General features: G+C 40.1%; 1 long non-coding RNA gene across 2 annotated transcripts in view; it reads left to right on the plus strand.

The window, feature by feature from the left end:
* Positions 1 to 258: 258 nt before the first annotated feature.
* Positions 259 to 16,736, plus strand: part of LOC140200394 (uncharacterized) — a 42,016-nt gene continuing 25,538 nt past the window's right edge. Inside the window, exons 1-3 of one of the 2 annotated variants that reach the window (XR_011886614.1) lie at positions 259 to 904; positions 5,257 to 5,495; positions 9,784 to 9,867. This is a non-coding gene — a long non-coding RNA (uncharacterized lncRNA). The remainder of the gene's footprint in view (positions 905 to 5,256; positions 5,496 to 9,783; positions 9,868 to 16,736) is intronic. The other variant, XR_011886615.1, reaches the window with a different exon arrangement.

The raw sequence follows: 16,736 nt of genomic DNA on the forward strand, positions 1-16,736 counted from the left end.
GTTTGTTGGGGGTAGTTGAAATAAACTGGGAGCAGGAGCTATGCCTGAGGTGGAAACAGATTGGCCGTTGGCAACTGCAGTTCGAGATCGGGCTCAGGCTCGCGGCAGCCAGCCGATCGCGCCTGTTGTCCGTTGGAGTGGGGGGGGGGGTGATAGGAGAGGGTGGGGGGGAAAGTGGAAGAAGGGGGGGTGCAAGGACGCGCGCTGATTGGCTCAGACGGTGCTGTCACCAACAACAGACAGGTCGGTAAGTGCAGCGGGGAAAAAAAACCTAAGGCAGAGAGAGCGCAAAATAAGCACGGCCATGCCGATTCTGCACGGTCAATGCTGAGAACAAGGCCGGTGACGGTCACTACAGCTGCAAAATGTTTGCATTGTTTAGAGAATATATACTTCTGGTAAAATAGGTCCGTTTTTGGTTTCTTTTTTTGGTGGGGCAAGGGAGACAGATAAAGTAGAGAGTGGGCACTGCCCACCAGCCTAGGCCTACAGCAGCCAGCCAATAGTATTCTGGAGCAGCATGGAAATGCAGGGGTATTGAGTATTTTTTTGGGGGGGGGGAAGAAGTGGGTGGGGGTTTGAGACGTGTTTTGGGTTTTGTGCTGGGAAACGCAGGGTCAAGTTTTGTGCCTTTTTTTAAAAAAAATCCTCTATTCCATACGTTCTTTTGATAGTGTAATTGTGCCAGAACAGCTGAAGATGAAGGGCCGCCATGTTGCACCAGGAACTTTTCATGTTAAACCTTAATCCAACTCGGGAGTGATTTGTTTTTTGTTTTCGGGAGGGCAGGAGTAGCATAGGGTCTTTAAGCAATTGACGGGGAAAAAGATCGCAAGTTTCAATGAACTGTCATTTGCAAAGCGAAAGAGCACGGGATCTGAAGGCAATCATAAGGAAGGTTAAGGTGAGTTGGAGTCCCAAGAGTGATGTCAGAATGTTGTCTCCATACGCAATTTGTAAATCGAGGTTCAAATCAAACTGAAATTTAAGGCCTGTGTAATGAATGGGCAGGTAAGATATTGTCTCATCGCAGACTTGAATTTTTCAAGACTTATTAGTATTTCTTAAACGTTTCAACGAGGAGGAACAAGAGTGGTTATAATGTGCTGTGTAATGGAGCATTTTCAAAGAAAGTTTCTGATTTCTTGAATTCTAATAATTTTTTCATTTAACATTTTTGAGATTTTTTTTCATTTAACATTTTTTGAGATTTTATACTTTTGGGTTTGGTGTTAAATAAATATAACAAAGTAATAATTGTGAAAGTCTGACTAATGTGGATGATAATATCCCAAGATTTTACAAATGGCTAGTTTGATGCATATTGTAATGATATTATACATAATATACCCATGCTTTTAGACAACTAGAAGGAAATCTTGCAGTTAGTATAATCAAAGGAGAAAGAGAATTAAAATGATTTGGTATGGATTGAGCAGATATGGCCAAAGAGTGATAAAACTTGAGGAATAGAATTGTGGTCCTGGTACAACATGTGATGCTGTGGACATACTGTACTTGAATCGTCAAATATGCAAATGTATGTTGCATGATTGTCAATTTTGAATATATTTTTGCTATTTTGGTGTTTTCCTTCCAGGTATCCCACTATATTTGCAAATGTTGTTTGAAATCGGAATCAGCAGTTTGAAAATTGTTAGTATAACATTCTTTCTGCATTCCCTTTTTGAATATTGTATGGAAACACATTTAAGGGGAAAAAAGTTCTGGTTGCCTCCTTCCCTATTATGGGAGGAGGCAACATCCAAATTTAATTTCTGATAGTTAATTTCTGCATACATTATTAAATACAAACTTTGCAAAGAAATTTTAATAAATAGCTTTAAAGGAAAATGTCTTGGGATGCAGATTTGGGCCATGTGGATAAATTTATTCTGATGAATTGCAATGGATGGTTACAGTAGTATTATAGTCCTTCACTGTTTTTAACTGAAAATAACTTTATAACTCCAAAATTGAGCTTTGTTGTTGTCTCTCTTTTTTTGGCTTGTATCTGTGCAGGGAGATATGGAGATATTCATGTTGCAATCAGAATTAAAGTATGCAGTATTATTTGCATTTTAATTATTTGTGCTAATTCTGCAAGATTTGTCTTATTTGGCGTATTTATTAAATGAATGGCTGAATAATTCAGGCTTCCTCGGGCTACAAACTCCAGAATTGTTGATCCAAGGCAGTAGAAATACTACATTTAGGGTTTGCGTTTCAAGGGGGAAATTGATCTGATTTACAATGTGTAACTGCTCTTGCAAGAAACATTTATTAATCTTGGATATAGAGAGGGATAAGTTCAAACTGCAGGCTGTTGGAGAAACTCAGTGGTTCGAGCAGCATTTGTGGAAGCAAAGGGATGGTTGACTGGGTTGAGATCCTGTCTTACGACTTGGCGATAGGTTCATTTGTTACACCCGCCACAGCTAACTTGTTGACAATTGAAAAGTTCATACACATAATATTCAGGTATGACAGAATAACAGGAATGTCAAATCATCCCTTTTTAAGAGTTGGAGAAAACAGATTTTTCTAAAATTTGTATTATTACCTATATTTAAGTTTTGAAAAATTAATCTACAGGTTGTCCCTTGGTACATATGGTTTCCATTTTTTTACAGGTGCCCTTAAGTTGATTTTGTGTATTTTCTAACTTATGGACTCTGTAAGCATACTTTCACCATATTGTAATGAATAGCCTCAAAAGCACATGACCAATAAGATAGAATGATGATTAAAAATAGGGCGGAATTTGGTTCTGCCATCTGTAGGGATGAACAAATATATTATACAAATATAACGAATATATATATATCAACAAATATACAAGACCTTTAGAAGTTCACATTGCTTGGTCATATGAAGGATGTTGCCATGTTGGGCATTCTTAACCTAGAGGACAGCCTGTACATGACAGGAAGTTATGAATAGAACAACTGTTAAGAATGGTTTGATGCAAAGGTACTTTAATAGCTTTTGTGTGATAGTTTATTGGAACTACATAAACTGTAAGAACAAAACTAGAGTGTTCAGTTCCTTGCATTTTCATAAAGTCATAGAAAAGTACAGCACAGAAACTACAGCCCATCTAGTCATACTGAACCATTTGACTCCCTAGACCCATCTACCTGCACCAAAACCATAGCCCTCCATACCCCTTCCATCCATGTACCTATCCAAACATCTTTTAAAACATTGAAATTGAGCTTGCATTCACCACTTGTGCTGGCAGCTCATCCAACACTCTCATATCCTCTAAGTGAAGTTTTCCCTCGTGCTCAGTGTAAGCTTTTTACTTTTCACCCTTAATCCATGACCTCTAGTTGTAGCCCCAACCAACCCCAGTTGAAAAAGCCTACTTACTTTTACCCTATCTATGCCCCTCAATTTTGTATACCTCTATCAAATCTCCTCTCAATTTTATACGCTGCAAGGAATAAAGTCCTAACCTACACTATCTTGCTTTATTATTCAGATCCTCCAGACCTGGCAACATCCTTGTAAATTTTCTCTGCACTCCTTCAACCTTATTTACACCTTTCCTGTAGATAGGTGATCAAAACTGCTCACAGTACTCCAAATTAGGCCTTATCAATGTCTTGTACACCTTCAACATAACATCCCATTTTCTGTACTCAACACTTTGATTTATGAAGGCCAATGTGCCAAAAGCTTTCTTTACAACTCTATCCACCTGTGATACCACTTCCAATGAGTTATGGACCTGTATTCCCAGATCCTTTGTATACCGGACTCCTCAGTGCTCTACTGTTCACTTTGTAAGACCTACCCTGATTGGTTACACCAAAGTGCAACGTGTTACACTTGTCTGTATTAGATTCCATCGGCCATTTTTAAGCTAATTTTTCCATCTGGTCCAGATCCCACTGCAAGCCATGATATTCGTTGCTGTCTACTGCACCTCCAATCTTGGTGTCATCTGCAAATTTCAAAAGTTTCAAAGGTACATTTAATGTCAGAGGAATGTATACACTATACATCCTGAAATGCTTTTTCTTTGCAACCATCCACGAAAACAGAGGAATGCCCCCAGAGAATGAATGACAGTTAAATGTTAGAAATCCGAAGTCCCCCCCCAGCTCCCCTCCCTCCCGCGCATAAGCGGCCCCAAGCAATGATTCCCGTTCCCCCCCACCAAAAAAAAAAGAATCGGCACCCCCAACCGTGCACTCAAGTGTGAGCAAAGAAACAGACTTGCAATACAGGTTTCCCCCACTATCCAAAGGTAGAGCGTTCCTGTGAAACCGTTTGTAAGCCTAAATGGCCTAAAGCAAAGAAGCAGTTACCATTAATTTATATGGGAAAAATTTTTGAGCGTTCCCAGACCCAAAAAAATAACCTACCGAATCATACCAAATAGCACATAAAATTTAAAGTAACACCAACATATAGTAAAAGCAGGAATATGATAAATACACAGTCTATATAAAGTAGAAATAATGTATGTACAGTGTAGTTTCACTTAACAGAATTGGGAAGATTTAGCCAAAACTGATTTGTAGAAAAAAAAAATCGGCATGTCCACGCATGCGCACACACCTGCTGGCACAAGGCTTCACGGTCATGGTAGTCTTTCTCGGAGTGAACACAGGTTTAAAGCGGGCGTCTTTTCTCGTAAAAGCGAAAATCCTCTTTTGGTTAGAGAAAACGGTACTATGTAGGTCTTTCGTAAAAGCGAAGTGGTGTAAAGCGAACGTTCGTAAAGCGGGAGACACCTGTACTGCAAAGACTACTTGTTCACCCAGTATTCGACATACCCCAGGCTCTCTTTCACCCCCTAATAAGGGAGAAAGAGGTGTCTTCGTTTCACAGCAAGGGAGGAGACATAACAAACAACTCGCTGGTTTACAATGTTAAAAGTCCGTTGGGTCACTTTTTCTGAACTCTGTGCCAGAGATCTCTGGTCTCTAGGCTCACAGCCTTAGATATTCCATCTCCCACGACACACCGATCACCTGCCCGGACACCGACTTCCGATCTCCCCCCTCCCCTGTCTCCAGGGTCACGAAATCTCGGTCTTCTGAAGTCGAGCTGAGCCCTTAGCATGCCGAATAATGGCCATTCGTGAAACCCTGAGAGTGGGCCCCGTTCCTACAAACAACTGTAGTCAGCGTGTAACTCCAGGTCAGGGTCTTCAAAGGAACCCTGAAAGGGAAAAATAGAGATATTCAAAATGGAAATTTGCTGATCCAGTTAACCACATTTTCCATATTGTTGATATAGATGACAAACAACATCGGACCCAGCACCGATCCCTGCAGCGCTCCACTAGCCAGAGACCTCCAGTCAGAGAGGCAACCATTGATTACCACTCCCTGGCTTCTCTCACAAAGCCAATGTCTAATCCTGTTTACTACCTCATCTTGAATGCTGAGCGACTGAACCTCTTGACCAGCCTCCCTTGTGGGACCTTGCTATAGTCCATGTAGACAACATCCGCTGTCTTGCCTTCAACTTTCCAGGTAACTTCCTTGAAAATTTCTGTAAGACCGGTTAGACATGACCGACCACGCATGAAGCCATGCTGACTATCCTTAGTTAATCAGTCCATGTCTATCCAAATTCTGATATATCTCGACCCTTAGAATGCCTTCCAATAATGCACTTACCTCCTGCAGGGTCCGAGGGAGCACCTTGTTTGGCTCTGGGGATTTATCTACCTTAATTTGCGTCAAGACAGCAAACACCACCTCTTCTAGTGTACGTGAAGTTGGCACTGCTTTGCTGTGCTTCTATAGGTTCTGTGTCTGTTTCCTGAGTAAATATGGATGCGAAAAATATATTTAAGTTCTCCCTTTTATTTCTTTTGGCTCCACACATGGATTACCATTCTGATCTTCCAGAGGTCCAATTTTGTCCCTCACAATCCTTTTGCTTTTAACATACCTGTAGAATCCCTGGGATTCTCCTTCACCTTGTCTGCTAGGGCAACCTCATGCCTTCTTTTAGCCTTGATTTTTTTTTTCCTCAAGTGTTCTCTTGCATTTCTTGTACTCTATAAGCACCTCATATGTTCCTACCTGCCTATACCTTCAATGAACTTCCTTTTTTTTTTCTTAATCAGGGCCTCCATATCTCTTGAAAACCAAGGTTTCTACACTTGTTATCTTTACCTTTTATTCTGACTGGCACATACAAGTTTTCTACTCTCAAAATTTCACTTTTGAAGGCCTTGCACTAACCAAGTATGTCTTTGCCAGAAAACAGCCTGTTCCAATCTACACTTGTCAGATCCTTTCTGATATCATCAAAATTGACCTTTTTTCAATTTAAAATCTCACCCCATGGATCAGACCTATATTTTTGCTAATTTATTTTGAAAATAATGACATTGTGATCACTAGATGCAAAGTGTTTTCCTTCTGTCACCTGCCCTGTTTCATTCCTTGATAGCAGATCAAGTATTGCACACTCTCTCATTGGAAATTCTATGTATGATTAAAGAAAATTTTAGAATCAGGTTTAATATCACCAGCATATGCCGTGAAATTTGTTGTCTTTACGGCAGCCGCACAATGAAATACATAAAAATAGAGAATAAATCTTGTGAATTACTGTATGCATGTGTGTGTAGACAGAACTTCACTTTTTTTATTTTTGCACGACTTAATTGAACTATTGTATGTTGTGTATGTATGTAACCCTCAGAAGTTTTCATGTTTTATTATTTTACGATATTGAATCACAGTGGATTTAATTTGACTTTTTTTGACACTGATTAGCAGAAAAAGACTCTTTCATGTCAAAGTGAAAACAGATCTCTGCAAAGTGAACTAAATTAATTACAAATGTAAAGTACAAAAATAATTGATTGCATAAGTGTTCACCCCCTTTAATATGACACACCAAATCATCAATGTGCAGCCAATTGGTTTTAGAAATCACGTAATTAGTTAAATGGAGATCACTGTGTGCCTTTAAGGAATTTCAGTTGACTGTAGTAAAAATATACCTGGAAGGTCCAACTCCAAGTCACTGAATATCCCTTGGAGTACAGTTAAGTCAATCATCAAGAAATGGAAAGAATATGGCACAGCTGTAAATCTGCCAAGAACGGATTGTCCTCAAAAACGGAGTGACTGTACAAGAAGGGAACTAGTGAAGGATGCCACCAAGCAACAAATAATTACTCTGGAGGAGTTACAAGTTTTAGTGGCTGAGATGGGAGAGACTGCACATACTGCTTCACGTGCTTCACCAGTTGTAGTTTTATGGAAGAATGCAAAAAGAAAACCACTGTTTGGGGGGAAAAAACCTTACATGAAATCTCAACTAGAGTTTGTCAGAAGGCATGTGGGAGTCTCTGAAGTCAGCTGGAAGAAGATTCTGTGGTCTGAAACCAAAATTGAGCTTTTTGGCCATCTGACTACACACTTGTGTTTAGCATAAACCAAACCCTGCACATCATCAAAAACGCACCATCCCTACTGTGAAGCATGGTGGTAGTTGCATCATGCTATGGGGACGCTGCTCTGCAGCAGGTCCTGAAAGGCTTGCGAAGGATGTAGGTAAAATGAATGCAGCAAAATATGGGGAAATCCTGGAGGAAAACCTGATGTAGTCAGCAAGAGAACTGCGACATGGGAGAACATTCATTTTCCAGCAAGACAATGACACCATAGCCTCAAAAGAATGGGTTAAAAACAACAAAGTTAATGTCCTGGAGTGGCCAAGTCAGAGTGCAGACCTCAATCCAAATGAGAATTTGTGGCTGGCCTTGAAAAGGGCTGTTCACTCATGATTCCCATGGAATCTGACAGAGCTTCAGTAGTTTGGTGATGAATGAGGGAAAATTGCACTGTCAAAATGTGCAAAGTTGGTAGAGACCTATTCACACAGACTTGAGGCTGTAATTGCTGCCAAAGGTGCATCTACTAAACACTGACTTGAAGGAGTTGAATACTTGTGCGATCAATTATATTGTGTTTTATATTTGTAATTAATTTAGATCACTTTGTACAGATGTGTTTTCATTTTGACTTGAAAGAGTTTTTCTGTTGATCAGTGTCAAAAAAGCCAATGTAAATCCATTGATTCAATGTTGTAAAACAATAGAACATGAAAACTTCCATGGGAGTGACTTTTTATAGGCACTGTCTGTGTGTAGTATAAAAATAAAACAAAGTAGTGAGGTATTGTTCATGGGTTCGATGTCCATTCAGAAATCGGATGGTAGAGGAGAAGAAGCTGTTCCTGAATCATTGAGTGTGTGTCTTCAGCTTCCTGTATTTCCTTATGGTAGCAATCAGAACAGACCACGTCCTGGGTGAAAGGGGTCCTTAATGTTAGACATTGCTTTTTTTTTTTTGAGGCATCGCTCCTTGAAGATGTCCTGGATACTATGGAGGCTAGTGCCCATAATGGAGCTGACTAGTTTACAAGTCTCTGCAGTCTATTTTGATCCTGTGCAGTAGATCCTGCCTCCCACCATGCCATGCCAGATGGTGATGCAGCCGGTTAGAATGCTCTCCATGGTACATCTGTAGAAATTTGTGTGAGTCTTTGTGAGATATTGCAAGACACCAAATCTCCAAACTCTTACTGAAGTGTAGCTATCCTACCACCTTTGTAGTTGCATCAATATGTTGAGAACAGGATAGCTGCTTAGAGATATTGACACCCGGAACTTGAAATTGCTCACTTTTTTCACTTCTGATCCCTCTATGAGAACTGGTATGTGTTCCCTTGTCTTACCCTTTCTGAAGTCCACAGTCAGTTCTTTGGTCTTAATGACATTGAGTGCAAGGTTGTTGCTGCGAAACCACTCAACTAGCTGACATAGCTTGCTGCTGTAAGCCATCTGAAATTCTGCCAACAATAGTTGTGTTGTCAGCAAATTCACAGTCATGAGTGTGGAGAAGAGTAGAACAGTGGGCTAAGCACATATCCACAAAGTTCGCCAGTGTTGATTATCAGTGAGGTGGAGATGCTGTCTCTGATCCGCATGGATTATGGTCTTCAGGTTAGGAAGGATCTAGTTACAGAGGGTGGTACAGAGGCCTAGGTTTTGGCACTTTTTGATGGGAACTCAAGGAATGATTGTGTTAAACATGGAGCTGTAGTCAATAAATAGCATCTTGACGTAGGTATTTGTATTGTTCAGATAATCCAAAGACTTGTTAAGAGCCAATGCGATCGCATCTGCCATTGACTGCCGTAGATCTATTGTGACAATAGGCAAATTGCATTGGGTTCAGTTCCTTGTTGATACAGGAGTTAATTCTAGCCATAATCAACCTTACAAAGCACCTCATCACCGTAGATGTGAGTGCCACTGGAAGAAAGCCATTAAGGCAGCTCACCCTGCTCTTCTTGGGCTCTGGTATGATTGTTGCCATTTTGAAGCAGGTGAGAGCTTCCAGCTGAGGCAGTGTGAGGTTGAAAATGTCTTTGAATACACCTGCCATTTGGTTGGTACAAGTTTTCAGAACCCTACCGGGTACTCCATCAGAGCCTGTCGCCTTGTAAGAGTTCACACACTTGAAAGACGGTCTGACATTGGCCTCTGAGACAGAGATCACAGGGTCACCAGGTGGTGCAGGGATCCTCATAGCTGCAGCCTTATTCTCCCTTTCAAATTGTGAAGCATCGTTGGCATTCATAATCTTAGGATTTTGCTTTGTGGGAAATAATGGCCTGTAAACTCTGCCAGAGTTAACATGCATTCGATTCTGACACCAACCTTGTTTGAAATTGTTCCTTTGCTCTTGAGGTAACCCTCTGTAAGCCATACCTGGTTTTCTTGTCTAGTTCTGGGTCTCCAGATTTGAATGCCACAGATGTAGCCCTCAACAGGCAACGGACCTCCTGCTTCATCCACGGCTTTTCATTTGGGTATGTACAGTATGTTCTCATACGCACACACTCATCCATGCAGGTTTTAATGAAGTCAATGATAGCTGTGGCGTACTCATTCAGATTCGAAGATGAATCCCTGAATGCAATGCAGTCCATCTATTCAAAGCAGTCCTGTAAGTGCTCCTGGCTTTGCTTGTCCTTACCTCTTTGGTCCTCGCTACTGCTGCCGCAGATTTCAGTCTCTGCTTGTACTCAGGGAGTAGAAGTATAGCCAGGTGATCAGACTGTCCAAAGTGTGGGTGTGGGATGGCATGGTAAGCGCTGTTGATGGTAGTGTAGCAGTGGTTCAGTGAATTGGTACCTCTGGTACTACAAGTGATTTGTTGGTAATAATTAATTAGAGACTTTTTCAAGCTGGCCTGGTTAAGATCTCCAAAATGATGAGGAAGGCATTGGGGTTCGTTGTTTCATGTCTGTTGATTGCATTGCTCAGTTTGTCTAGAGCCTGTTTGACAAATTGACCTTAGGTGGGATGTACAGCGCTACCAAGATGATCTCTGGCATCTCCCGTGGCAGGTAAAATGGAGAATACTTGATTGTGAGATGTTCCTGATTGGGTGAACAGGTCTGGGACAGCACATTTGACTAACTCAATCCCATCTAGTCCTTGTAACACACACAAAATGCTGGAGAAATTCAGCAGGCCAGGCAGCATCTGTGGAAAAGAGTAAACTGTCGATGTTTCGGGCTGAGACCCTTCATCAGGAAACATTGACTGTTTATTCTTTTCCATAGATGCTGCATGGCCTGGTTAGCTCCTCCAACATTTTGTATGTGTTGATTGGATTTCCAACGTCTACAGTTTTTTTCGTCCCATCTGATCCTTTTACAGTATAGAAGTCTCAATCAATATGGAAAGTTAAAATCACCTACTATAACAACCTTGTGTTTCTTGCAACATGTACTATCTCTCTACAGATTTTTTTCTTTTAAAGCCCTCAGACTGGTGGATGGTCTGTAATAAAGATCTATTAACATGGACATGCCTTTCTTATTACTCAGTTCCACCCATAACATTTCACTAGACCAGTTCTCCAGTCAGTACTGCTGTGACATTTTCCCTGACTAGTATCACCATCCTTCCTCCTTTTAACCCCTCCTGCTCTGTCACGCCTGAAACGTTGGAATCCTGGAATATTGAGCTACCAGACCTGCCCCTCACTAATGGCTACAATATCATAATTCCAAGTGTTGATCTATGCCCTGAGCTCATCTGCCTTTCCTGTAATACTACTTGTATTGAAATATATGCAGCTTAGGACATTAGTCACACCATGCTCAACCTTTTGATTCCTGACTTTGTCGGAGGTCTTAACAACATGTCTCCACTATATGTTCTGGTACTCTGGTTCCCATCCCCCTGCAACTCTAGTTTAACACCCCCCCCACCCCCAGTGCAGCATAGCAAACTTCCTTCTAAGTATTAGTTCCCTTCCAATTCAGGTGCAAACCATCAACCAACCATCTTTTCTGTACAGGTGCTGCCTTTCCTGGAAGAGCACCCAATGATCCAAAAATCTGATGCCCTCCCTGCTACGCAAGTCCTTAGCCAAGTGTCAAACTGCATAATGTTCTGATTTCTGGACTGAATAGCACATGGCACAGGTAGTAATCTGGAGGTCCTGCCCTTAGTACCTAACTCCCTGAACTCACTTTGCAGAACCTCGTCACTCTTCCTACCTATGTCATCAGTGTCACTGGTGGTGGAGTGGGGGAAATTTCAAGAGGACTATTTTGTCTTGGATGTTTCAAGCTGCTCGAACATCGTTTGGGTTAAACTCATGTAGGCATAAAAGAAGTTAAATCTGCTCCTGAGTTTGGGTCAGTCATGGAGTCATACCGCATGGAACAGGCCCTTTGGCTTACCAAGCCTGCATCAACCATTATGTACCTATTTGCACTGATCCCAATTTATTTTCTTTGCATTCCCATCAACCTTCCCGGATTCTATTATAGGTTTGACTACCCCTTATCTGAAATTCCAAAATCATCCAAAATAGTTTTTTTTTTAGCACTGACGTGACGTCACAATTGGAAAGTTCTACATGATGCTGGAAAGGTTCCTAGACGAGGCAGTCTCTGCACACCACATACAGTTCTGAGAAGTGATCTATCATATGTAATGTATGGAAGTTAATTGAAAAATAGGAAAACACTGGATAAAGAGAAAAAAGAAGATCTTGATCATGTATTGAAAGAGTGAATTTGTCAGCATCAGAGTGAGTGTATGCTAACAGTGTGCCACTCATGAAACAAGCAAAGATCTATCACGACCAACTGAACATTGAAGGTAGTTGTGAATGTTCAGCAAGCTGGTTGCAGAAATTTTAAAGCTTGAAGTAAATTATTATCAAAGTACATGTATGTCACCATGTACAATGTTGAGATTCATTTACTTGTGGGCATTGTCAATAAATCCAGAATAGAATAATAACCATAATAGAACCAATGAAAAACTGCATTAACTTGTGCATTCAAAAGACAACAAACTGTGCAAATAAAATAAGTAATAAATGAGCAATAAATATCTAGAATATGAGATGAAGAGTCCTTTAAAGCAGTGGTCCCCAACCTTCGGGCCACGGCCCGAAGGTTGGGGACCACTGCTTTAACGTAAATCCCGTTTTTATTCCCAAGTCCTTTTTTGACTCTCTTGAATCTATTTTATCCTCCTATATATGGAAAAATAAACGTCCTTGTTTAAATGAAGTTCATCTTCAAAAACCTAAAAATTCTGGAGGTTTAGCCTTACCTTATTTTAGGTTTTATTACTGGGCAGTTAATATATGATATCTTAAGTTTTGGCTATATTATATTAATCATGTAGACTGTCCGGTATGGGTTTCTTTAGAAGCTAACTCTGTTAATAAATGTTCTATTATTTCTCTTCTTGGACCCTCACTTCCTTTATTAAATTATCAGTTAGTTTACTTAGAAATAGTTAAACATAATCTGAGGATCTGGATACAATTTAGAAAACATTTTGGTTTATTGAGATTTTCCCTTTCTAGTCCTATTTATTCCAATTTTTTTAAACCCTTCATGACTGATTTAGTCTTTAAAGAATGGGACAGGTTGGGTATTAAATGTTTTTGGGATCTGTTTGCTGGAGGAAATCTTCTTTTCATTTGAGCAATTGTCAGCTAAATATGGCCTACCCAAAACTCACTTTTTTAGATATCTACAAATCAGAGACTTTCTAAGATCTCAATTACGCACATTTCCTATAAGCTCAGATAGGAACTTACTAGACGTAATTTTTTATTTGACACCTTTTTATAATGGTTCAATATCTAATATTTATGGTATGTTACTGGAGACGAATGTTCCTTTAGACAAAATTAAGAATCTCTGGGAACAAGATTTACAGACATCAATATCTGAGGAAACTTGGAATGAAATTTTCAAACTGGTTAATACTTCATCGCTATGTGTGTGCAATTTTTTCATACAATTTAAGGTGGTACATAGAGTCCATATGACTAAAGATAAGCTATCTCGTTTTTGTTCGAATATATCTCCCTACTGTGACAGATGCAGTAATGGAGAAGCTTCATTAATTCATATGTTTTGGACTTGTCCATGTCTTGAAAAATATTGGAAGGAAGTTTTTCAAACTTTTTCCTTACTTTTCAAAGTCAATTTTAAGCCTAATCCTCTGACGGCGCTATTTGGTATTGTTGCAGGACAAAATATCAAGTTGAAGACATCTGATTTACATATTTTGGCCTTTAGCTGTCTTATAGCTAGGACGGCACTTTCGTTTAAATGGAAAGATGTTTCTCCTCCTACTCGTGCTAAATGGTTATAGACCTGTTAGCTTGACATCGGTGGTTGGGCGGTTGTTGGAGTCGATTGTCCAGGATGAGGTTACAGAGTACCTGGAGGCATATGACAAGATAGGCAGAACTCAGCATGGATTCCTTAAAGGAAAATCCTGCCTGACAAACCTATTACAATTTTTTGAGGAAATTACCGGTAGGCTAGACAAGGGAGATGCAGTGGATGTTGTATATTTGGATTTTCAGAAGGCCTTTGACAAGGTGCCACACATGAGACTGCTTAACAAAATAAGAGCCCATGGAATTTCGGGAAAGTTACATACGTGGATAGAGCGTTGGCTGATTGGCAGGAAACAGAGAGTGGGAACAAAGGGATCCTATTCTGGTTGGCTGCCGGTTACCAGTGGTGTTCCACAGGGATCAGTGTTGGGGCCGCTTCTTTTTACATTGTACATCAACGATTTGGATTACGGAATAGATGGCTTTGTGGCTAAGTTTGCTGACGATACGAAGATAGGTGGAGGGGCCGGTAGTGCTGAGGAAACGGAGGGTCTGCAGAGAGACTTGGATAGATTGGAAGAATGGGCAGAGAAGTGGCAAATGAAGTACAATGTTGGAAAGTGTATGGTTATGCACTTTGGCAGAAAAAATAAACGGGCAGACTATTATTTAAATGGGGAAAGAATTCAAAGTTCTGAGATGCAACGGGACTTGGGAGCCCTCTTACAGGATACCCTTAAAGTTAACCTCCAGGTTGAGTCGGTAGTGAAGAAGGCGAATGCAATGTTGGCATTCATTTCTAGAGGAATAGAGTATTGGAGCAGGGATGTGATGTTGAGGCTCTATAAGGCGCTGGTGAGACCTCACTTGGAGTACTGTGGGCAGTTTTGGTCTCCCTATTTAAGAAGGGATGTGCTGACGTTGGAGAGGGTACAGAGAAGATTCACTAGAATGATTCCGAGAATGAGAGGGTTAACATATGAGGAATGTTTGTCCGCTCTTGGACTGTATTCCTTGGAGTTTAGAAGAATGAGGAGAGACCTCATGGAAACATTTGGAATGTTAAAAGGCATGGATAGAGTGGATGTGGCAAAATTGTTTCCCATGATGGGGGAGTCTAGTACGAGAGGGCATGACTTAAGGATTGAAGGGCGCCCTTTCAGAACAGAAATGCGAAGTGAATCTATGGAATTTGTTGCCACGGGCAGCAGTGGAGGCCAAGTCATTGGGTGTATTTAAGGCAGAGATTGATAGGTATCTGAGTAGCCAGGGCATCAAAGTTTATGGTGAGAAGGTGGGGGAGTGGGACTAAATAGGAGAATGGATCAGCTCATGATAAAATGGCGGAGCAGACTCGATGGGCCGAATGGCCTACTTCTGCTCCTTTGTCTTGTGGTCTTATGGTTATGCAATGTTGTGTCATGCTTGGATTTAGAGAGGATTCGTTGTTCAATTTCTGAATCTCGTCAAGACTTTCAAACATCGTGGGAACCCTTTCTGAATTATTTTCAAAACTTTCAAAACCCTCAATTTGTTGTTTAAATTTAGATGTTGGCTATTATTAATTTTTATTATACGAGAAGGTATTTTACCTTTTTTCTCCTTAATAAACAGCTTCGGTCTTGGTAGGGGTTAAACTCTTTTGTAATAAATTAGTGTATTTCAATATAACTGACTAACCTACATGAATACGGGGTAGTGAGATTGTTATTATGAATAGATATAATGTAATTGGTCATTTTTTTTGGACCTTTATATATACTTTCTTGTACTCTGTATTCTTCTATGTAGAAATTAATAAAAATATTGAAAAAAATAAATAAAGTAAATCTATCACTTACGGGAACAGTTCAGTGATGGGGCAAGTGATGTTGAGTGAAATTTTCTCCTTTGGTTCAAGAGCCTGATGGCTGAGGGGTAATAACTGTTCCTGAACATGGTAGTGTGAGTCCTGAGGCTCCTGTATCACCGTTCTGATGGCAGCAGTGAGAAGAGAGCATGACCTGGATGTTGTTTTCCTGTGGCACTGTTTTATACAGGTGTGCTCAATATGGGGAGGGCTTTACCTGTGATGGACTGGGCTGTATCTACTACATTTTGTAGGATTTTCTGTTCAAGGGCATTGAAGTTTCCATATTAAGCTGTGTTGCAGCCAGTCAGTATACTCTCTACTACACATCTCTAGAATCTTGTCAGATGTTTTAGATGTCATGTTGAATCTTTGCAAACTCCTAAGAAAGTAAAGGCAATGCCATGCTTTTTAAAGGCACGGCTTTGAATTTTTGAAACGTCTGCTGATCATGAAAATATAGGCTTATTCTGGTGCTATGATTTTGTTTGTTTTTATAATTTACGTAATGGCATTACATTTTTTTTTAGTGTTGATGAAAATCTAACACCAGAACAAGTCTACAATGCTGATAGATTTTATGTAAAGTATAAAAACAAAAAGTAAAATACAAATACATTTTAATCAAAACACAGCATTGTAGATGGAGACTGAAAGCCTGCTGTTGTTTGTTACTGTTCAAAGCTGATTCAGGTATACTTCTGATTCTGCTGTGTTGCTTTTGTTACCCTGCATACTTTATATTTTCATTATATTAATAGTATGTAATAATTTTTGCTGTTAAGTAAACTTGTGATGAACAAGTGTATGACAAAAACTACTTACAAGTAGAACTTAAATTCAGAGACAAAAATAATGGCGATCCTAAGCTATCTCATTTTATTTATTTGTGAGTGTGTGAATATGGAAAAATACAAAATTCAGAAAAAAATCCAAAACTCTTCCAGCCCCAAGCATTTGGATAAGAGGTACTCACTGACCTGCAGACTTAAGGCATTTTGCAGTACCCAGAGGGAACCCAGATGGTTAAAAGGAGAATGTATAAACTCTCCATAGATAGCAATGGAGGCCAGGAGCTCTGTTAGCGTCATCACTGTGCCTCCCTTGAAACCTGTACTTGATAGTGGAAAGCGGATGTTAAGATATAAATCACTCATAGGAAGATACCCATTCTTGTTATGGCATTTATGAAACCAATCAGATTGTTTTTTGGT

This window comes from Mobula birostris, chromosome 7 (genome assembly GCF_030028105.1).
Source record: "Mobula birostris isolate sMobBir1 chromosome 7, sMobBir1.hap1, whole genome shotgun sequence".
Classification (NCBI taxonomy): Eukaryota; Metazoa; Chordata; class Chondrichthyes; order Myliobatiformes; family Myliobatidae; genus Mobula; species Mobula birostris.